General features: G+C 40.4%; 1 long non-coding RNA gene and 4 other non-coding genes across 5 annotated transcripts; 4 read left to right on the forward strand and 1 right to left on the reverse strand.

The window, feature by feature from the left end:
• Window positions 1-1,075: 1,075 nt before the first annotated feature.
• On the reverse strand, window positions 1,076-1,148 carry TRNAR-CCG. Its single transcript has one exon. It is a non-coding gene; the product is annotated as a tRNA-Arg (tRNA).
• A 5,400-nt stretch (window positions 1,149-6,548) lies between these two features.
• LOC102163320 lies at window positions 6,549-20,179 on the forward strand. Its single transcript, XR_304339.3, has 3 exons — window positions 6,549-6,893; window positions 7,318-7,428; window positions 19,908-20,179. It is a non-coding gene; the product is annotated as an uncharacterized LOC102163320 (long non-coding RNA).
• On the forward strand, window positions 7,054-7,125 carry TRNAA-AGC. Its single transcript has one exon. It is a non-coding gene; the product is annotated as a tRNA-Ala (tRNA).
• TRNAA-AGC lies at window positions 15,405-15,476 on the forward strand. Its single transcript has one exon. It is a non-coding gene; the product is annotated as a tRNA-Ala (tRNA).
• Window positions 20,180-20,818: 639 nt separating the features above from the next.
• Window positions 20,819-20,890, forward strand: TRNAA-CGC. The gene has a single exon. It is a non-coding gene; the product is annotated as a tRNA-Ala (tRNA).
• Window positions 20,891-21,450: the final 560 nt, after the last annotated feature.

The following is a 21,450-nucleotide window of genomic DNA, read 5'->3' on the forward strand; positions in this document are numbered from 1 at the left end:
TATCACATATGTCGAATCTAAAATGTGGCACAAATGTACCTGTCTACAAAACAGAAAGAGACTCATAAATATAGAGAACAGACTTAAGGTTGCCAAGGGGGAGAGGGAGGGAGTGGGAAGGACTGGGAGTTTGGGGTTGTTAAATGCAAAGTATTATGTTTAGAAATGATAAGCAATGCGGTCCTACTATACAGCACAGGTATGTCCAATCTCTTGGGATAGAACGTGATGGAAGATAACATGAGAAAAAGAATGTATATGTATGACTGGGTCACTTTATTGTACAGCAGAAATTGGCACAACACTGTATGTCAACTACAAAAAAAAAAAAAAAAAAAAAAAAACCGTCTGGAGTTCCTGTAGTGGCTCAGTGGTTAATGAGCTCGGCTAGCATACATGAGGACGACGGTTCGATCCCTGACCTCGCTCAGTGGGTTAAAGATCCGGTGTTGCTGTGAGATGAGGTGTAGATCCCAGACCTGGTGCGGCTCCTGAGTTGCTGCGGTTGTGGTGTAGGCCAGCAGCTGCAGCTCCGATTGGACCTCTGGCCTGGGAACCTCCATATGCCGCAGGTGCGGCCCTAAAAAAAGACCAATAAATAAATAAATTTTAAAAAATAAAATAAATCTGAATAACACCGATTTAAAATCATTGAGAGTCACAATGGTAGAGAATTCTAATCAGAGACTCACCATTACCATATTCACTTGATTTTTTTATAGTGACCCCTCCTCTCACCAAAAAAAAAAAATCAATATTTCAACTTTGAAAAGACCAAATGCCTTCAGATTCTCAGAGTCAACAGTATTAATCCTCTGCCAAGAATAATTAAACTGTCTAAAAAAGCCCCCATCTCTTATTTATTTCTCAGCCGGTGGTACACTCATCACACACACTTTAACAAGTGCAGGCATCCATACATACAACATATATAGAGTTGGTTGGTGGATTGATTGATTGATTGATTTGACAACTAGAGGACAGCAACAATAAGGAAGAGGAAAGTTAGACTTGTAGATCTTGGAAGTTTCATCTAGGTCAGCAGCAGATCACATCAGCAAAGGTGAAGAAAAGACGACCACGAAGGGACTCGAACCCTCAATCTTCTGATCCGGAATCAGACGCCTTATCCATTAGGCCACGCGGCCATCCGCTGGGATGCCTTTCTCAGGTATGGTACAAAAGGTATATAGACTGGAGGGGGCGGGGGCTTTTCTGTTTGAGATTAAATTCACCAACAGTTAAAACTCTCTACAATAACGTCTAAAATTTGTAGAAACTAATATGTAAATGTTTGGAATTGTTATATGGTTAATCAATGTGGACCCTGTCGAAATTTTTGATTATTGACTTCCAGAGGTAGAGTAGAGAGAAGACTTTGAGCTGATGCTGCATTCCTTTTGGAAAACAGCAAAGAAGAGGGAGGGAGCACAAACAGCGCTTACGGAGGGCGGGAGTCTGAAAGGAATGATCACGGTGCTGGAAGAAGGGCAGTGATGGTCTAGAAGGTTCGTAGAAGATTCTCCTGGAAGTGCAAGGTTGGCTTAAGCCTAGTAAAAATACTTTATTCAGTTCATATATACTGTAGGTTTAAAAAGAATGGGGCGAATGGACATTGTCAAGGAATTTGGCGATTTCCTCGCTTGACTTGAATTCTTCCCATGTTTGACTTGTTCTTGACAAAAAGATGTCCACTGGTTCATTTATGGGTTAAGCTACAGAACAATAGGGTTTTTTGAAAGAACCACGGACATAAAAAATGTGGGTGGAATAGGAAAGATGTGAAACGTCCAACCGTAAAAGTAAAGCAATGACACTCGTCTATCTACTCAATAGTTTTGGCCCCTTGAAAACGGCGACTTATTTGAAACAAAACCAAATCAAAGCAAAATTTATGCCCTCCTGCATCTTACACTCTTTCATAAAAAGACTTTCTCTGGCCCACGTCTCTCATTTCCACCTCTCTTTTCTCCTACAGTATCTTCTCTCGGGGTTAATGTAAAACTCAAATTATCTATGAATTTGTCAGTCAACATTTTTGGAATGTCCACTGTAGACTTTGACATATAGCTCAGGGGTGGAATCTAGGGGCATTGATGAGGGAGCAACCACTGGGGTGGAGGGGGTGGGTGTCCCAAAATGAGTACAAGTGTGCTTCCCCCAGTCACCACAACATAGGATGACACAAACTATTGCAGAGCACAAGAAGCGACAAAAATATTCCAATTCATTTTAGGAAGGTAGTGTAGGGGAGGAAAAAGTTTTCCTCCACCCTCTTAGGGTCTCTGCCTGTGTCTGAAAATTCAAATGTCAAAGACAGTTTAATAAGAGAAGAGCATACAAATTTATTAAATATAAGTTTTCCATGACATAGGAGACTTCGTAAGGAAGTGAAGACCCTAAGAAATGGTTAAACCTGGCATTCCCATTGTGACTCAGCAGGTTAAGAACGCAACTAGCATTCCATGAGAATTCCGTTTGGATCCCTGGCCTCCCTAAGTGGGTTGAAGATCCCTCATTGCCCCAAGCTGCGGTGTTGCTGTGGTGTAAGCCGCCAGCTGCAGCTCTGGATCATCCCTTGCCTGGGAATTTCCATGTGCTGCAGGTGCGTAGCCCTAAAAAGAAGGGGGGTGGGGGCGGGGAAGGTTAGACCTGAGTATTTTTATGCTGGGTTTGATGAAGAGCGTACAGTTGTGGAGAAATGATAGGTCAAAAAGTATGAGGAGAGTGTAGTAAACTGGGGAAAACTTAACAAGGCTTTTTTGCTAGGATTCCTCTTAATGTCCCTCTTTCTTTGGAGATAAGGATGCTCTTCTCCTCAGTGTAGAGGAAGGGCACCTCTCACTTGAGGGATTTATGATCTGTTTCAGGGGAGAAGGGTGGGAAGAAGGTCAGAGTAACATTCCTGCTTCAGCCCTTTTCTCCAACTCCTTCAGCTTAAAATATTCAATATGCCAAGATGATATGTTTTGGGATAGCAGGTCCTGGACGCCATCATATCCCTTGGGTAAAATGTGAAAGATTTACAATTCCTGTTCACCAAGCATTTTCACTCTTAAAGATTTATTTCTGCAAAGGATGGGACTCTTTAGTCAAATTACTTTTGGAGTAGGACCTTGAGATAATAATTTCAATTCAGCCCAGACTATAACCACAGAATATTAAACCTGAGTCTTAACACTCTGCCAACTGAACTACTTTGATTATTAAAAACAGTGTATGTTTTTTTTGCGTAAGGTGATCTTTTAGCAGATGGGCTTCACAAAGACCATGCTGCTCATGATCAGAGAAAGCCACTTGAGTCCTAGGTAGGGCTGGTTTAACAGAGAAGAAGGAATGCATCTTCTGTTTTCAGAGACCTGGGTAATGGTTGGGCTCACTTGCCCCAAACCTCACTGGAAAGAATCTCTGTACATTCTGTCTAAATGGAGTCTTCCCTCTTGCTTTCTCTCTTGCTTTCTCCTCCCCAACTTTGACTGCTTAACAGATTTTCCTTCCCCCATTCATACTTAGAAATCAAAATATTTGCACTGCCATAAAAGTAACTTTAGGATTAAAAACCTTATAATTTTACTCAGCCATAAAAAAGAATGAAATAATGCCATTTGCAGTAACATGGATGGAACAAGAGATTATCATTTTTAGTGAAATAAGTCAGAAAGAGAAAGACAAATGCCATATTATTTATCCCTTATATGTGGAATCTAAAATATGGCACAAATGAACTTATCTATGGAATAGAAACAGACCCACAGATATAGAGAACAGACTTGTGGTTGCCAAAGAAAGGGGTTGGGGGAGTAGGACTGAGAGTTTGGGGTTAGTTGATACAACACATTATATGTAGAATGGATAAACAATAAGGTCCTACTGTATAGCACAGGAAACTAGATCCAATCTCTTGTGATAGAACGTGATGCAAAGTAATATGAGAAAAAGAATGTACATATATATATACATACATATATATATGTATGACTGGGTCACTTTGCTGTACAGCAGAAATTGACACGACATCGTAAATTAAAAAAAAACTTTTTAAAAAAGAAAAGGGGGAGTTCCCATCGTGGCTCAGCAGAAACGAATCTGATTAACATCCATGAGGATGCAAGTTCCATCCCTGGCCCCTCTCAGTAGGTTAAGGATCCTGCATTGCCTTGAGCTGTGGTGTAGGCCAAAGATGCAGCTCGGATCCCGAGTTGCTGTGGCTGTGGTTTAGGCTGGCAGCTGAAGCTCCAGCCGGACCCCTACCCCGGGAAACTCCATATGCTGAGGGTGCAGCCCTAAAAAGCAAAAAAAAAAAAAAAAAAAAAAAGACTTTGATTAAAAGCTTTCCCACAGCACTTCTCTTGTGGCACACACTGGGCTAAGGCTCTGGCATTGTCATTGCAGCAGCTAGGGTCACTGCTGTGGCATGGGTTCAATTCCTGGCCTGGGAACTTCCATATGCTGTGGGTGCAGCCAAAAAAAAAAAAAAAAAAAAAAAAAGTAAAGGTCCAGCAATAATGATATAACTTTAAGTATTTTGCTTTAATTGAAACATCACCGATCTTTTGAAAAGGAAGAGGAGAAATTCCTTGTATGTTTCTTTCATTAGTCACACTTAAAAGACATCTTGTACAGATTCCCATTTCTATTTATTTAAAGGGAGTGAGAACTTCAAGATGTTTTGAATCTGAGTGGAGAATCCTTTTAGATGTTTACATCACTTCCCTTCTTTGTTCATGACGATAATTGTGTTTTATTAATAGCTGTTGCCTTTTTAGGCAATCTTTGCAACTTTTAAAATCAAGGTTAAGCTACCAAAGGGTTGAATCAACTTCTTTCATGCTGTTAATGTGATATTTTGACTTCTGCTCATGAATCATGAATGCTGTTAATGATATTTAGAATAGTGACTCTTTTCCAGAAGGTTTTCAATTTACTTTGCCCAAATCCATCAGAGAAATCACTATCTATGGAGTGGAATCTTAAACCAGTCAATCTGGAATTACCTGATCAGCACTAGTGGGCTAATCTGCCTGATAGATCCCTCCCATCTCCAAAGGAAAATGACCTTGCCACAAATAATCCTCTCTTTGCTACTAACCTTGTCCTGCCCTCTTCTGTCTGTAAAAGTCTTTCATTTTGTACAGCTCCTTTGGCCTAGTAGATGAAATGCTGCCCAATTTGTTAACTGTTGAATAAAGTTACTAAGATCTCTTAAATTTACTCAGTTGAATTCGTTTCTTAACAATGCCCATATTCAGAAATTGTTTTGTTTTTGTTGTTGTTTTTTTCCTGAAAATCATGTAAAGCATACACATTTGTCTATTGTCTGTCTTCCCATACTCTGCCTGGGAAACCCAACCAAACATAAAAACAACCAAGCAGAGTCAATGTTTCCCATTGCTGCTCCAGCCACTCAGGTCTAAAGAGACAGCATTCTTCAACACTCAACACTGCTCCCTGATAACCATACAGATTGACTTCCCTGTTGCACTTTGGAGAGACATGTGGTATATATGGTTACATAGCTTTCAACTTAGGAGAGGAAAAATAATTTTCCCTCTGCCTTCTAAGGCCCCTGTAACAAAACACAGATGAAGGAGAGAAGAGCAAACATGTTTATTAACACATATTTCATATACACATGGGCGACACCCAGGAAAATAAACTCTCAAAGAAGTGGCTTAGAATTCAGGCTTAACTATGACCTTCAGCAAAAAACAAAACAAAATAAAACAAAAAAACAACAAAAAACAGAGAAAAAAGGGTGTGAGGAGTTCACCCAGAAAAACTGGGGAAAAAAGGGTAAAATTTATTATGCAGATTTAATTCCCGGCCTTCTCCATTGATGAGATTCTCTTATGATTTAGAGTCTACAAAAGTTGTGAAATTTGGTCCCAGGATCCATCAGGGTAATCTGGTGACCTGTTAGAACTGCAAATTCTCCTGCCCCACCCCAGACCCCCTGAAACAAGTTCTGAGGATAATGTCCTCCATTTATTTTATTTTATTTTAAAATAAATTTTATTGGACTGTAGTTGACTTACAAAGTTGTGTTAGTTTTGATGTTCTCAGTTCATATTCAACGGGCCCTCCAGATGATTCTGACACACCTAAAGTTTGTGAATGACTGGACTAGTTAGGACCAATGTCTTCTGTTCTCTCACCTTAAAGCAAGGGGCCTTGTTTTCTCTCCTACCCAGAGAAGCGCAGAGGCGACAGGGATCTGGGATACATCCATTTTTTGGTGCATCCAAATCCTGAGCATCTTGAAGGACCCGATCCACAGCACTCTTCCTCCCATCTTTCTGCCTCATGCTCCCAAGTCTCCTCTTTCCTTCTTGTTTTTCTCCTCCTCCTGTGCTAACTTTCTCAGGATCCTAGTTCATTTCAGTTTCTGTCCCTAGATTTTCAGGCCCAGAGGTTCCTAAACGGCTTTGTAATAATGTGAGTATTTCTGCGTACTTTTCAGTCCGTGGAGCATTCGTCCCGAAAGGGGGCGCTCTAAAGCGGCTCGCTTTTTTCCCGCTCGTCTTTTCCCGGGGCGCGCGTCTCGGTGGTGCGCTCGTTCCAGGGCGCACAGCCGGGAGACGCAGCCGCCATGTTGGCTGGGAGGCTGGACGCGGCAACCTCCCGGAGGAGTAGGGGCTGAGACTGAGGCGGCGTAGGTGCAGTTCCCCTCCGTTCTTTTCCAACCTAGACCTAATTCCCCATTGCATTCTTTAGAGTTTTCCTCTTCTAATCCTCCAGAATTGTACTGTTTTCTGGTACCCGTTTTAAGCAGACCTCTCCCTGGGGGGCGGCCAGGCAGGCCTGCCCCCTTCTCCACAGACAGGTGGTCGTCGTGCTGGCGTCCGTCAGGGTGACCCGTAGTGGGAGATCTCAGGACCAGACGAGGACTTTCGGTATAATATTTAGTTTTCCTTTTCACATCCTAGCTACAAGTCAGTATCCAGATAGAAAGTATCCAGTATCCGGATAGAATGATGGAATAGAATTTCTTTTGTCGATACCGAACATGTAGTAGATGGTTATAGACCTATTTCTAGGCTCTGTTAGCAGGAAGGGGGTGTAGCTCAGTGGTAGAGCGCGTGCTTAGCATGCACGAGGCCCCGGGTTCAATCCCCGGCACCTCCACTTTTTTTTTCCAAAGAATATTTTCAGTTCTAAATCATCCTTGGGTGCATCATCATTTGCTGAGAATGCCCATGGCAAGCCATAGAGAATGCGTCTTACGTTTTCTTTCAGGTCTTTTAAGTCACACACAAAAAAAACAAGGAAAACAAAATGACTGTATTTTGTTTTTAATATGGACACTTTTTGCCCTAGGGCCTTGGCACCGCCTTGGGCAGCTGGGTCAACTGGTGAAAAACAAGATTGAAGAAGACGCTGGGGGAGCAGCAAACCGCTCAGGATTCCAGAAATCGAAAAACAACCGAGGTACTAAATTAACAAGACCGATTACAGTAGTTAGATTTTGCAGTGTTACTTAACAGCAAGAAACACAGAGAGAAAACAAATATGTAAGTCCACAGGGAATTTTCTTTAGATTCCTTAGTTTTCTGAGCAGTTCCCTGGTCAAGGAATAAATACAAGAAGAGAAAAGCTTTCCTATGAGTTTCCCTACTACCCTCTCCCCATTAAAGCCTCCCCTTCTTCTTTTCCTCATCCCACCGTTTTTTATACTTCATATGCATTTCTTTGACTCATTCCTGACTTTAACTGGAGTAACTTTTAAAGTATAAGGTAAGCTTCAGATCTAGACAGAAGTTCTTTGTGTTAATAAGTTCTGCCCTTTCTACCTGACTGGCTTGAAACAGTATGTGATTGGCTAATGTTAAAAGATGAGTTAAGGAGAGGAATCAATCAAAAATAAAGATACACGCTCCTACCCCTATTCTTACCACTGCTTATCCCTCTCACATTTTGAAAGGCCTCACACATGCACGTGTGAACATCTCAACACACACTTCCAAGATTCAGACATACCGCTGGCAAAGAGCCACTCCAGGGCCACCTTCTAGGCCTAGGAATTTGCACATTAATGTCATGGCCCACCAGCAGAAGGATTCATCTGGAAAGCGCCTGTGCAGGGCCAGGAAGAAGGGGAGCATCAGCACTATTTGAGTAGAGAATTCTGGGAGTCCTGGTACCATTAGGAAGATATTTGGCCAGGAGAGGACCCAGGGCATAAGAACTTTTTTCCCAGGGTACACATGATACTGACTGTTTGCTCCAGAGTTTAAGGAAATATTTGTGTTTAACAATACCAAAACAGCCCTTTCCCAGTGTAGTTCTAAGGTTAACCTTCCATGCTGTCTTTTCCAAAACATCTTTTCCTGACTCATGTGTGTGTGGTCTGGTAGTATCTCTTGCAATTTGTACCTGCTGGACTATATACTTGACATTAGATTTTGATTCTACTGGCAACATTTGGATATAATGTAGGGGAGGAAAACATTTTCCTTGACTTTTTAGGAGCCTTGGCTGGGCCTGAAAATTGAAACAACAGAGACAGATTAACAGAAGAAAAGCACACAAATTTATTTAAATTTTATGGGACCCCTTATGAGGAAATGAAGACCCAAAGAAATAGTTATACCTGAGTATTTTATGCTAGGTTTGATACATAGTGGATGGTCATGGAGGAATATGATAGGTGATGAAATGAAATTCATACTTTGTGGTAAGATAAGAAAAATTTAAACATAAAATTTTTCTCTGCACATTTGGGTATCCTGTCCTTTAGTGTGTATTAACCATACCTTCTTAGGAGATAATATTTCTTCTTAATCTTGTAAGGGGTCAGGATGACCTACTACTTGCTTTTTACATGAAGATCTGGATTGTGTAAACTATCAATGTCATTTGATGATTTATCCATGACGTATTGTCCCAAAAACTTATGTAACTGTATTTTGACCTCTAACAGGCAGAACAGTCCTCAGAACTTTCTGAACAATTAGCTTTCCCAGGTTATAATCCTCAGATTGGCTCAAATCATATTTTCCATTTCTTTCTTAGATCAATGGTTGATTAATTTTTCATCGACTTGTGTTAAGGAGAATTAGGTATAAATGGGGGAAATTTAGCAAGGATTGTTTTCTATGCATCTTCTTTCTTCTTGGCATCCCTTTGTCTTTGAAGGTGAGGATACTCCTTTCTTGAGGATGGAGGGTGCCTGTCACAGGTCACTTTTTATGACCTGTTTCAGGAAAGAAAGGTAATGAGGGAGATCAGAGTGACCTTTCTTTCTTTGTCTCTCTTTCTTTTTTTCTTTCTTTCTTCTAAGTTTATGTGATTTTTATTTTTTCCATTATAGTTATTTACAGTGTTCTGTCAATTTCTACTGTACAGCAAAGCGACCCAGTCATATATATATATGTGTATGTATATATGTATATATATTCTTTTTCTCATATTATCCTCCATCATGTGCCATCACAAATGACTAGATATAGTTCCCTGTACTATATATATATAGCAGGACCTCACTGCTTATCCACTCCGGATGCAATAATTTGCATCTATTAACCCCAAACTCCAGGTCCATCCCACTCCCTCCCCCTTGGCAACCACAAGTCTGTTCTCCAAGTCTGTGAGTTTCTTTTCTGTGGAAAGGTTCATTTGTGCCCCAATATTAGATTCCAGATATAAGTGATATCATATGGTATTCGTCTTTCTCTTTCTGACTTACTTCACTCAGTATGAGAGTCTCTAGTTCCATCCATGTTGCTGCAAATGGCATTATTTTGTTCTTTTTATGGCTGAGTAGTATTCCAGAGTGAATTTTCTGCTCTTGCTATTTTTCCAAATTCCTTTAACTTAAAATATTTAGTATGCTAAATTTCCATATTTGAGGGTAGTATATCCCAAACTCTGTCAGTAACAAGATAGAATCTGTCAAAGGAAGAATCAATCTAAACTTTATCCATTCCTCTAACAATGTTATATGTTAAAGGTTTATGGGAATTTTGGTGGCCTAGATCATATTATCTTAGTGTTACCTGAAAATTAAGTTCACCTCTTGGTGGATGTTGAGTCAACAGATACAACCAAGCCAAAGAGCAGGAGTGGGAAGGAATTATTACCTGCATGCAGTGAGGAGAACACTGAGGATATTTCTCAAATCTATGTCTCCCGGAACAGCAGAATCGGGGAAGTTTTAAGCTAAGGGTACATGCATATTCATGAAGGGGCTTAAGAGGAGAATTCAGCACAGAATTGGGCCAAAGGTTGGCAGAGTCCAGGCTCTAGTTGATTGAAGACACAAGGATCAGCAAAGGTCAGCATCATCATTCCTTAAGTTCCAGTTTGTCTGGTGGTTTAGCGTTTGAGGAGGTTTGGATCCTGCGCAATAACTCAAGAATGTGCTTCAGGATAATCTCTACCTTTGAAACAGAACTGGGGGTCATTTCAACTGATATACTGTCTCTAATATGGTTAAGTTATTTTCCTAGTCTGGCAATAGCTATTTGTTCTTATATTCTTTTGTTCCCTTAAAATTATTAACTACTGAAACTTACTCTTCTGCAAGGGAGGCATTGTGGCAGGCTTAGATCACAAAATGGCTTAGGCCTAAAATGGCTTCTCTCAGGTCAAGAAAGCCATGCCTGGTTCTCTTTCTCTGTGGACCCCCTTACATATCTGCCTGGATTAGGGCTGTTAAATTAATTAAACAAGGAGGCTGAGAGACTGAAGTGGCTGTAACGCCCACATAAACAACTAAAATTAAGTGTGTAGGAGTTCCCGTCATGGCGCAGTGGTTAACGAATCCGACTAGGAACCATGAGGTTGCAGGTTCGGTCTCCGCACTTGCTCAGTGGGTTAACGATCCGGTGTTGCCGTGAGCTGTGGTGTAGGTTGCAGACGCGGCTCAGATCCCGTGTTGCTGTGGCTCTTGGCGTAGGCCAGTGGCTACAGCTCCGATTCGACCCCTAGCCTGGGAACCTCCATATGCCGCGGGAGCATATAATAAAAATAAAGAGAAATAAGTAGCAAAATAAAGTGTGTAAATATTACTTAAAGGTTACAAAATACAAACATTAAGGACAACCAATCACAAACAGCTTTGAGCTATAATTTGAGAAAACCGAATAATTTTGTTTCTTTGCTTCTGCATCTTTTTTATGTAAGTCTTTCCCCTAGCTCTTGTCAGAAGAGCTCCTCTAACCACTCTGATTTGGTGCTGCCTGACTAGAATTGATTTTTGCTCAAGTAAACTTTGGTTTTTAATATGGTTCAGTTTATCCTTTAATAGAACTAAAGGTAGGAGTTCCCGTTGTGGCTCAGCTGTAACGGATCTGACTAGCATCCATGAGGATGCAGGTTCACTCCCTTGCCTGGCTCAGTGGGTTAAGGATCTGGTGTTGGTAGTAAGCTGTGGTGTACACCAGCAGCTACAGCTCTGACTGGACCCCTAGCCTGGGAACATCCATATGCTGCATGTGCAGCCCTAAAAAGCAAAAAAAAAAAAAAAAAAAAAAAAAAAAAGACTAAAGGTAGAATTTTAGGCTAGAGGAAAACTCTTCTGAAAACTTGAAAATGCTGATTTTAAAAAAATATGAGTGTGAGTTTGGGAGTTCTCTGGTGGCCCGGTGGTTAAGATCTGACATCGTCACTGCTGTGGCTCAGGTTCTGTTGTGCCTCGCACTTGATCCCTGGTCCAGGAACTTCCACATGCCATGGGTATGACCAAAATAATTTTTTTTTTTTTTTTTGGTCTTTTTTGCCATTTCTTGGGCCGCTCCCGTGGCATATGGAGGTTCCCAGGCTAGGGGTCGAATCGGAGCTGTAGCCACCGGCCTACACCACAGCCACAGCAATGCGGGATCCGAGCCGCGTCTGCAACCTACACCACAGTTCACGGCAACACCAGATCGTCAACCCACTGAGCAAGGGCAGGGACCAAACCTGCAACCTCATGGTTCCTAGTCGGATTCGTTAACCACTGCGGCACGACGGGAACTCCCCAAATAATTTTTTTTTAAATGAATTTTTACTACTTTCTCAGAGTTTTGAGAATTATAAAGACAATGAAATAAATGTCTTAATGGGAGACTGTAAAGAATTTCCACTTTGTCAATTAAGAGTGCCAAAGGTATTTCCCAAGTAGAGAAATAAATTCTGTAAACTTTAAATAAATAAATACTATACTTTGGAGTTCCCATTGCGGCTCAGCATATTAAGAACCTGACATAGTCTCTGGGATGCAGGTTCATTCCCTGGCCTCTCTCAGTTGGTTAAGGATCTAGGGCCTACCTGTATAGGTCACAAAGGCAGCTCAGATCCAGCATTTCCATGGCTGTGATGTAGACTGCCAGGTGTCTCCATGAAAAAAAAAAAAAAACAACCAAAAACAACAAAACCGTATTTCTGTAACAGAACTGTTGCCCTAGTCACACTTCAAGCGCTCAACCGCCGTGTGTGGCTAATAGCTACCATTTGGACAGCACAACTATACAATATTTCCATTGTAACAAAAAGTTCTATTCAATAACATTAAGTTAAAATATTAGTCTTTTGGAAGACAAAGCTTCACTCCAACCAAAAGTACAGTTTTACTTTTTTTTTTTTTGGCTATGTCCATGGCATGCAGAAGTTCCCAGGCCAGGGATTAAACCCATACCACAGCACTGACAATGCTGGATCCTTAACCACTAGGTCAGAGAACTCCTATACAGTTTTACTTTCATTATTATTGAAACATTTTAATTTTCAAAACATTTGGATAACTGAATAAAATCTATTTGTAAATATCCAAATGGTCTTTGAGGTAAAGGATTGAAGCCTTGTCATAATTTGAGTTTTTTTCTTTTTTGGGATAAATACAGATAGAAAAGATTCAGCTGCACAAAGAGCTTCTTGGGTAATGTTTTCCTAACAATAACTTTGGAAAGTTTGGCGGAATTTGTCCTCTCCATTATAAGTGCTTACATGTAATTTAAGCATCAAAGTTCTGGAGAATGACTTTGGTACCACCAGACAGTCTTCTTGGGAACACCAAAGTCCTTTGCTATGTATGAGAGTTTTGAGATGGCTAGTATCTTTTTGTAATGGTAGATTGTTGTTTTTCAATATGTGCTTCTGGATTTTTAAAATCATATCAAGAAACCATTTGTACAATACCAATAGTAGTTGTCTAGCGCATTTTTCTTTAGCTCCAAAGGTCTACCTTCAGAACAGGATTTGATATTCATAATTGAGCCATTTTTCAGATGCTGTTTTTCCTCTAATAAATCATTACCATTTTCTAATTTTTAACTGCATTTCCCAAGACAGCTAAAAATCTCCATATATCCACATTATAGCATTCCCAAACCACAAAACCCTGAAGGCATGTGTACTCTCAATAGAGATGTTAACTCAAACCTTTAGCAAAGTATCCTGCTCACATTAGAACTAGGAGTCCAGCCATCTGAGTAGATGTTGGCAAAGAAGTAGCTTCCTTTCCAGAGTGATAAGATGTTACATTATCTCCAGCACAAAATATACCTTGAATTTTTAAAGATATGAACCATTGACAAATCAGAGTTGCCTAGAGGGAGTATCAGTCGGCACATGGAGGTCAGGATATACTCCACCTTTCTTTGACAAAAGGATCAAAGGAGGCTCTTTAGTACAGTCAAATCAATAGGTCACCTCAGTCTTCTTCATCAGCTTTTAAAAATACTCATATCTGACCTCACCAGACCTCTTGCTTCTGAAAAGCTTGGCAGTCAGCACAGGCAGCAGCCTCCTGTAGCTTGGATCTTAATAGGATACTGTTTTAGAATTTCCCCCTCCTTTTTTTTTTTTTCCCCTCGTGCCTGCAGCATGCGGGAGTTTCTGGGCCAAGGATGGAACCCGCCCCACAGTAGAGACCTGAGCCACTCCACAGCATGACAACACAGGATCCTTAACCCACTATACATATATACACATATACTTGCTTATGCGATTCATGTCTTTTCTGAGCTTACAAAAATCAGTAAATCAGAGGAAGCGTTTTTTCTCTGCTTCGGTATTTCCCTCATCTTTTCCTCTGGACAATGTTTAACCACTAAGCTTTTCTTAGGGAGAATCACTAGGTACACCATCCTCGCCATGCAAAAGAACCAGGTGCTGCCTGCAGCACAGAGGGACAGCTGCAGAGATGAACAACTGTGCCAAATACTAACATTCCTAAAGTATTAAAGGAGTTTCTCACTTTATTTGTTTTTAAAATAATTCAGTAAATTTTATTAGATTTACAGTTGTACCACCATCATCACAACCTAATTTTAGAACATTTCCATCCCAAACTCCCAGGAATTCCCCACTTACTTTAAATCATGCTTCAAAGCAAAATCTCGACAAGAACCAGCTAGGAAATCAGAATCTCCTTTCAGCTCTTTTTGTTTAGTTTTGTTTGTCTGTTTGTCTAGCCGTGCCCCTCCTCCCCAATGTGGAAATTCCCAGGCCAGGGATCAAACCCCTCACCCCAGCGGTAACCTGAGCCACAGCAGTGACAGCACAAGCCGAATCCTTAACTGCTAGGCCACCAGGGAACTCGTATTTGTCTACTTTTTAAAAACTCTTTGTTTTTTTTAGTTTGTCTTTTTTTTAGTTTGTCTTTTTTTAGTTTGTCTTTAACCCTTCCTTCAGCATTCTTCCTGGGCTTATTTTGTTCATTTTCTAACATCTTGAATGGAATACTTTATTCATTATTTGTCATTGTTATTAACATCCTTTAATCTCTGATTTGGGAGGTGTTATTTACCGCATTACCTTATTATGACTTTTGCTCATATAAGCGTCTTCCCCAGTGTTATCTGAGGCTCTGTAGGTTTGTGGGGCTAGAAGAGAGAGACTTAGAGCCTCAGAGAAGAATGCGTTTAGTGAACCAGTTCAGCTGTGCAGAGAGTTTTACAAAGAGTTAAGGCGCGTCACAGGCGTGGCCTTCTTTTTAGGCCTTCTATTCTACCCTAAAGGGGACCCGATCTTAGCCCAAGCATCCTCTCTCCTAGGCGACCAAAACAAAGAGCTCCATTGGCCCTTCGGTCTTCCCTCTGCTGCTGGTGCTAATACGGCCTGTATTTTTGGATCCCCTTATTCTTTGTGGCTTTCTGACAGTCCCTTAAAGCAGCAAGGAAAGAGGAAAGAAGAGTGAAGACAAGAGAAAATGTTTCATCCGGGACCCTTCTAACAGAGGCAGGGAAGGGACTCCAGACTGACAGGAGAAGGGTCCCAGGACTAGCAATAGGGCCTTTCGGTCTAGAATGCAATTTTTTTTAAAAATGAAAATTACTCTTCTTTCATTAAAGCGTGACATAGGACCTAGATCAAAAGTTTGAAAATAAAGTTAGGTAGACTGGCTTTTATTTTTAATATTTGCAAAATTTACCCCAAATGACCGTATTGTCTTGAATATATTCCCGAGAGCATAAGTGCAGGAAGGGGGTGTAGCTCAGTGGTAGAGCGCGTGCTTAGCATGCACGAGGCCCCGGGTTCAATCCCCGGCACCTCCAGTTTTTTTTTTCTTTTTCTTCCCACTGTCTCTTGGCTCAAAAAGAAAGTAAACCTATTTCACAATTTGATATCAGTATTAGTGCTGCCCCATTTCTACTCCACCTTAGCGACATACAGGGTAGCTGCATAAGCAAGAGGAGGAAAAGTTGGAAAGAGGACAGATTAGCAGCTCGAGATTCTGAAGCAAAAAGCATGTCACCAAATTGACAAGCCCTTTATTTGGCCTTTAGTTCCATTTTGCAGTATTATTAATAGAGCAGAAAAGAAGAGGTAAAGATGGAAAGATTTAATAAAAGAAAAACACAGAATCTCAAGCCAATTTTTCTTAGTTTCTTTTGTTTTCTGAGCTGTATTGGCCACGAGCAGACTGCAGTTTCGGGGAGAAAAGAGAAGCGTTCCAAACTGGGAAATTGAGAAATTTATTTTCATCAATAGATACAGAGAAGTCACACGTAGGCCACAGTAGCTCTGTTAAGAAGTATATCGCCTGCTGAATAGCATTGAGAACTATGTCTAGATACTCATGTTGCAACAGAAGAAAGGGTGGGGGAAAAAACTGTAATTGCAATGTATACATGTAAGGATAACCTGACCCCCTTGCTGTACAGTGGGAAAATAAAAAAAAAAAAAAAGAAGTATTTCGGTCTGAAGATTTCAAAAGTCACTGATTAATTTCCGGTGTTGTTCTGCCTTTGCTCTTACTCGAGAAGAGGACTCAACTAGGTAACTTGGATGATTAACGGAAGTAATTTTGGCCAAGACTGTTGCGCCCTCTATCGGAAAGAAAATCTCCAGACCTCTGGTCAATGAGGTCTTTGGACCAAGAGTTGGTGGTAGCTGAGAGCTTGTTACAAATACAGGATGTCAGCTCCATCCAGACCCAGTGAACCAGAGCCAGCATCTCAACAGGATCCCCAAGTGTTTCTTTTGCACATTAAAATTTGAGAGGCATTAGTTTAAGCGCTGTGATGTGGATTAAGAGAGTATATAACTATGTGGTTGTATTTAAAATTTTTCAATATCTATTGTAATGCAGAAAAAACAACCGAAAAACATGTATTTGTTGTTGAGCCATTTTGTGTTCTAATGATTGACGCTGTTTCCCCCCTCATAGTAATATGATATTTATTAATATTTTGAATCAGTATATATAATTTAATTTGATGTGAAATTTTCTTTTATATACAAATTTTGCAGGTTTTGCAATCAAGGCTATACTAACTTGCAACATGAATGTGGAAGTTGGTATCTTTGTTTCTGCTTAGCAACTCTTGTTTTTGTTTTTGCCCACCCTTGAGGCGTGTGGAAGTTCCAGGGCCAGGGATCCAACCTGTGTCACAGCAGTGACCCCAGCCACAGTGGTGACAGCACCAAATCCTTAACCCATTGCACCACTAGGGAACTCTCAGCAATGTTTTAAATAGGATAAGATCTTTCTCAAGTTAAAGCGTCTTGGCTTTGGGCTTTATCTTTTCAAAGAAAGATTCAGAGCTAGTGCTCAGGAGCTAGACTTTCTTTAATAGGAGCAATAGGTCATTTTCTGTTCTATTGACATATTTCCTCTCTTCTTGTTTTCAAAGTACAGTTTTATAATGACTCTTTGCCACTTACATTCACTGTGTCAGGAGAAGTGTATTCACATGCCCCAGCCATAGAATTCATCCAGTTGCAAAAGGAAAATAGACAAAATATGCAAAGAATATAATGAATCATTACCATTATTTTTATGTATTATGTTAGGGCTCAGGTCCAGATGGAAATTTTCTTTCCCTTCCAACAATAGACTTCTACAAGGAAATTCACCTCTGTAATTTAAAGGAGAAGATGATGGCGTGGAAAAGCCCAGAGCTTATTATGAGAAAACTATAGAAAACATAAGATGGAAATTTCAAAAAGTTATATGCAGTAAAGACAACATGTGATAAACTGATGTACTTTTTTGAGGACAAGCTGTGTCTAATTTTGGCCCAAGACAAAATGACTCATTTTAAAGTGCATCGTAGATGAATTCTGGAAATTCAGTTTTAATTGGGGGCTCTATCCTTCAACAAGCTCATCTTTTGTTTCGCTTTGTTTAGGGAGGAATTAAAGATTAAGGTGCTCTGAGAGGGAAAGGAGGTGTGTGTGAGAGACCTTCTATGAATGTGTGAGAGGTGGCAGTTGGACAGGACTAGTGGCCCAGGAATATGAAAGCAGATAGTGTCCATTAGGCCATGCAGTCGCTCAAAAGCCAGGGATTTGTTTTTTCAGACATATTTAATAGAAAAAAGGATTACTTAATCCTTTACTGCCTATTTCAGGAATAACTTCTTCATATTCAATCAAATTGAAACTGCACTCCTTCTGTGGGATGCCAACCCAGCCAAAATTCAGAATGGGACTCAAACCCACGATCCCTGATTAGTAGGGGACTCCAACCCATTGTCTTTTAATTAAAACTGCTCACCTGGTATCAGGACTTAATGAAGCTCAGGTTCTTTTGCCTCCTCGCAGGAACAATTCAGTGTGAGGCAAAGTGGCAGGCAGAGAGTGAGTTTATTAGTGTAGGATGTTTGTGAGGGATACAGGCAGGTTGGCAAAGGAATACAGCAGTCCTGAGAACAAAGAGAGCTACATCTTTATAGTCAAGAAAAAAGTAGGGAGGGTCTTGTCAGACCACCTTCTTCCTCATTTTTGGGTAGATATCAGGCTTACATCATTGGTTCCTCCTTTGAACCTATATGGGTCCCCTAATTGGGACTGTCATGGTGCCATTTAAATTATTTATTAGCAAAAAGGTGGTAACATATACTAAAACGTAGTAATTCATCTCAGGTTTTGGTATAACGTCCCCTTTTACTTAGTTTCCCCCACACACCTATATTTCTGTCTCGGCTACATGTGGAAATGCTACTCTTCAGGGACTATTAACTCCTTGATCTCATGTAATGAGGTTGACTTCATGTAACCCCATATCTGTTATCTTGTGTTTTAGGTATCAGGGTTTTTGGCTTGAGTGTGTCTGGCACTTAGATGCACCTGGTCTTCCTTCAAGGTAGTATAGATTGTTGCTAGGCTACTGGATTCTTTTTTTGAGTGGTCATTAGCTTGCAACAATCTCCCAAACTTCCTCAAAATTCTCTTTCTATCTTTAATCCCCTAATGAGATTTTTAATTATTTTACTCTATCTCTATCAAAGATGGGAGACTTAGAGTAATATGACTAAACCTCTCTGTCCATGTCAACAAATTGAGATGTTGTAAACATCAAAGAACATCATGAGTGTTCATTCAAATTCCAGAGCGTAACATAAAAGCTTTTTACGTGTATAATTTACCCCTTTTAGTCTGTCAACTTTGTGTGTGTGTGTGTGTGTGTTAGCTAATGTCTCTGTTGCGTCACATATTATCATTTCTTCTAGTGGTAGAAACAATTAAGTCTCTTAGCAAGTTAAATGTTTTCACTATAGTTTTGTGGTCTATAATCCCTGTACTGTTTATTAGAGCTCCAGGACTTATTTATCTACCAGTTGCAAATATGTACCTTAAACAAGGTCTCTCCAATTCCCCACTCATAAGTCTTTGGTAAGCACCATTCCTCTGTTTTTTCCAGGTTTTTTTTTTTTTTTTTTTTTTTTGGTAAGGTTCCACATATAAGGGACATCATACAGTATTTGTCTTTCTCTGACATTTCACTTAGTATAATGTATTCAAGCTCCACCTATGTTTCTGTTTATATATATATATATATATATATATATATATATATAAAGATGCGATGTATATATATCACATCTTCTTTATCCATTCATCCTCATCTGTCAACTTTTAAAAGATGACACCTGACTAGTTACAATTTTCTCTCTGGTTTTAGATGCATTGAATAGCACTGTATATATCTGCTAATTGTTGTCCCAGAAAATTGATAAACTATCTTTAGCACTCAGTTTCAGTGAAACCTGCACTTCTTTTTTTTTTTTTTTGGCCATACCTGAAACATATGGATTGAATCTGACAGCTGCACCAGATCCTTAACCCACTTCCATATGTTTCCAGGGATCAAACTGCCGCCACCACATAGACAAGCTGGATCACTAACCTGCTGCACCACAGCAGGAACTCTGAAACTTGCCACTTCTGTTTCATTCTATCTGTTCTATCAGCCCCATGAGCCAAGTGAGAAAGAAATTATGCTAGGCCAATAAGGTTTCTCTCAATTTCAAAAGATACTCAATGATATATTTACTAATATAGGCAAAAGCATAAGATGAATGAGGAAGAGATAACACCTCTGGAAGTCTGGTACCAGGAAATGAGTCTTTCTGAATCTTCTATGAAAGTTTCAATGCCATGGTGCTAACCAGTGTGAATCCTAGTGTTTAAGATCAGACTAGGAAAAGTTAAAAACAGTTTTTTGTTTTTGTTTTTGTTTTTGCTTTGCACAACTCTAGGTAAAAGAGTTCCTGATCTCTAAAGCACACTTTGAGTTCTCATTCTCCTCACTCTCAATATGCTTGTGCCTTCTGATCACTCCCACCCCCAAGCATTGGTTCAGAGCACTGGCGGAACCTGTGGATGGATATGTTAAATTCAGCACATCCAAGACCGACCGACCTCATCTCCTTCTCATAATCTCTCTTCCATTCTGAAGAAGATGAAGACAAAGATGAAGGAGGAGGTGGGGAGAGGAAGAAGGAGAAGGAAAAGTGGAAGGAGAAGGAGGAGCCGGAGGAGGGGAACAAGAGGGGAGGGGGGAGGAAGACAACAAATCTCTTTTTTGCTTTTCTTCCTGTTTCTTAAATGACTGAACTCTCTTTTATGTGCCTCCCATTTTGTTTCTTGCTCTGTAAATCCAATAGGTCTCTCCAACTTGTGTCTGGCTACCTACTAACTTGCTTTTAAAATTCCACACGTCTTTCCACCCTTGAATCTACGTTTTAGTTCAAGCCTTGAGCACTATTCTGTAGACTATTCTATGAACCTTCTGAGTTACCTTCAGAATGTATAAAAATGATTCAAAGGTTGAGAGTGAATCGCTGAAGGAATCGTCTGTGGTTTTTATTTTCACCTAGGGGTTTCCCATTAAAATATTGCCCTTAACATTCTTTTGGTGCAAACAGCAAATAATGCTTTGTTTAAGGAAAAGCTGGTCATTTTCTGACACGTTTTCAGTATTTTTCATTCCATTTTGTTTTATTTGCTAAAGAATCGGTCTGCTTCTACAGCTCCTGGGGTCCTCTATCTCAAAGCCATCATAAATCTTGCTCCAACACCCAGTGCTACTATAATAAACCGCAGTTGGGGGGAGAGGGGCCCAAGGAAGATATTCCTTAGTGAATCTCCATAAGCTGATCTTCGGTGAGGGGGTGTAGCTCAGTGGTAGAGCGCGTGCTTCGCATGTACGAGGCCCCGGGTTCAATCCCCGGCACCTCCAACCAACAGTTGCTTTTTTGCAAATTACTAACCAAGGGCAGATTGAGCGGTTTTTTCTTGATTCCTTTACTCTTTGCCGGCTCACAAGAAAAGTAAACATATGGCCCAAGCCGTTCATTTTAATGCTGCACTATTTATATTTTATGAGCCTCAAAACTATTCATGGCAGCTGGCAGAGTAGAAGTTTACCAGGTCAATTAGTTTTCTATGGTTACCTTCTGGAGTCCAGAAGTCCAAAATTAGTATCATCAGACCCACATCAGGGTGTTGGCTGAGTGGTGATCCCTTCGAGGGCTCTAGGGGGTTCTTGCCTCTTCCAGGTAGCTACTGTCATTCCTTGGCTTGCGGCTGCATTGCTTCAATCTCTGCCTCTGGTCACACTGCCTTCTCCTCTCTGTGTGTGAAATCTCCCTCTGCCTCTCCTTGAAGGACACATACATCGAGCCTACCGGCATAATCCAGAGTAATCTCCCCATTTCAAGATCCTTAATGAAATCACATCTGCAAAGACACTTTTTCCATATAGAGTAACATTCCCATGTTCTGGGTATTGGAACCGGC

The sequence above is a fragment of the Sus scrofa genome, unplaced genomic scaffold (assembly GCF_000003025.6).
Source record: "Sus scrofa isolate TJ Tabasco breed Duroc unplaced genomic scaffold, Sscrofa11.1 Contig1052, whole genome shotgun sequence".
NCBI lineage: Eukaryota > Metazoa > Chordata > Mammalia > Artiodactyla > Suidae > Sus > Sus scrofa.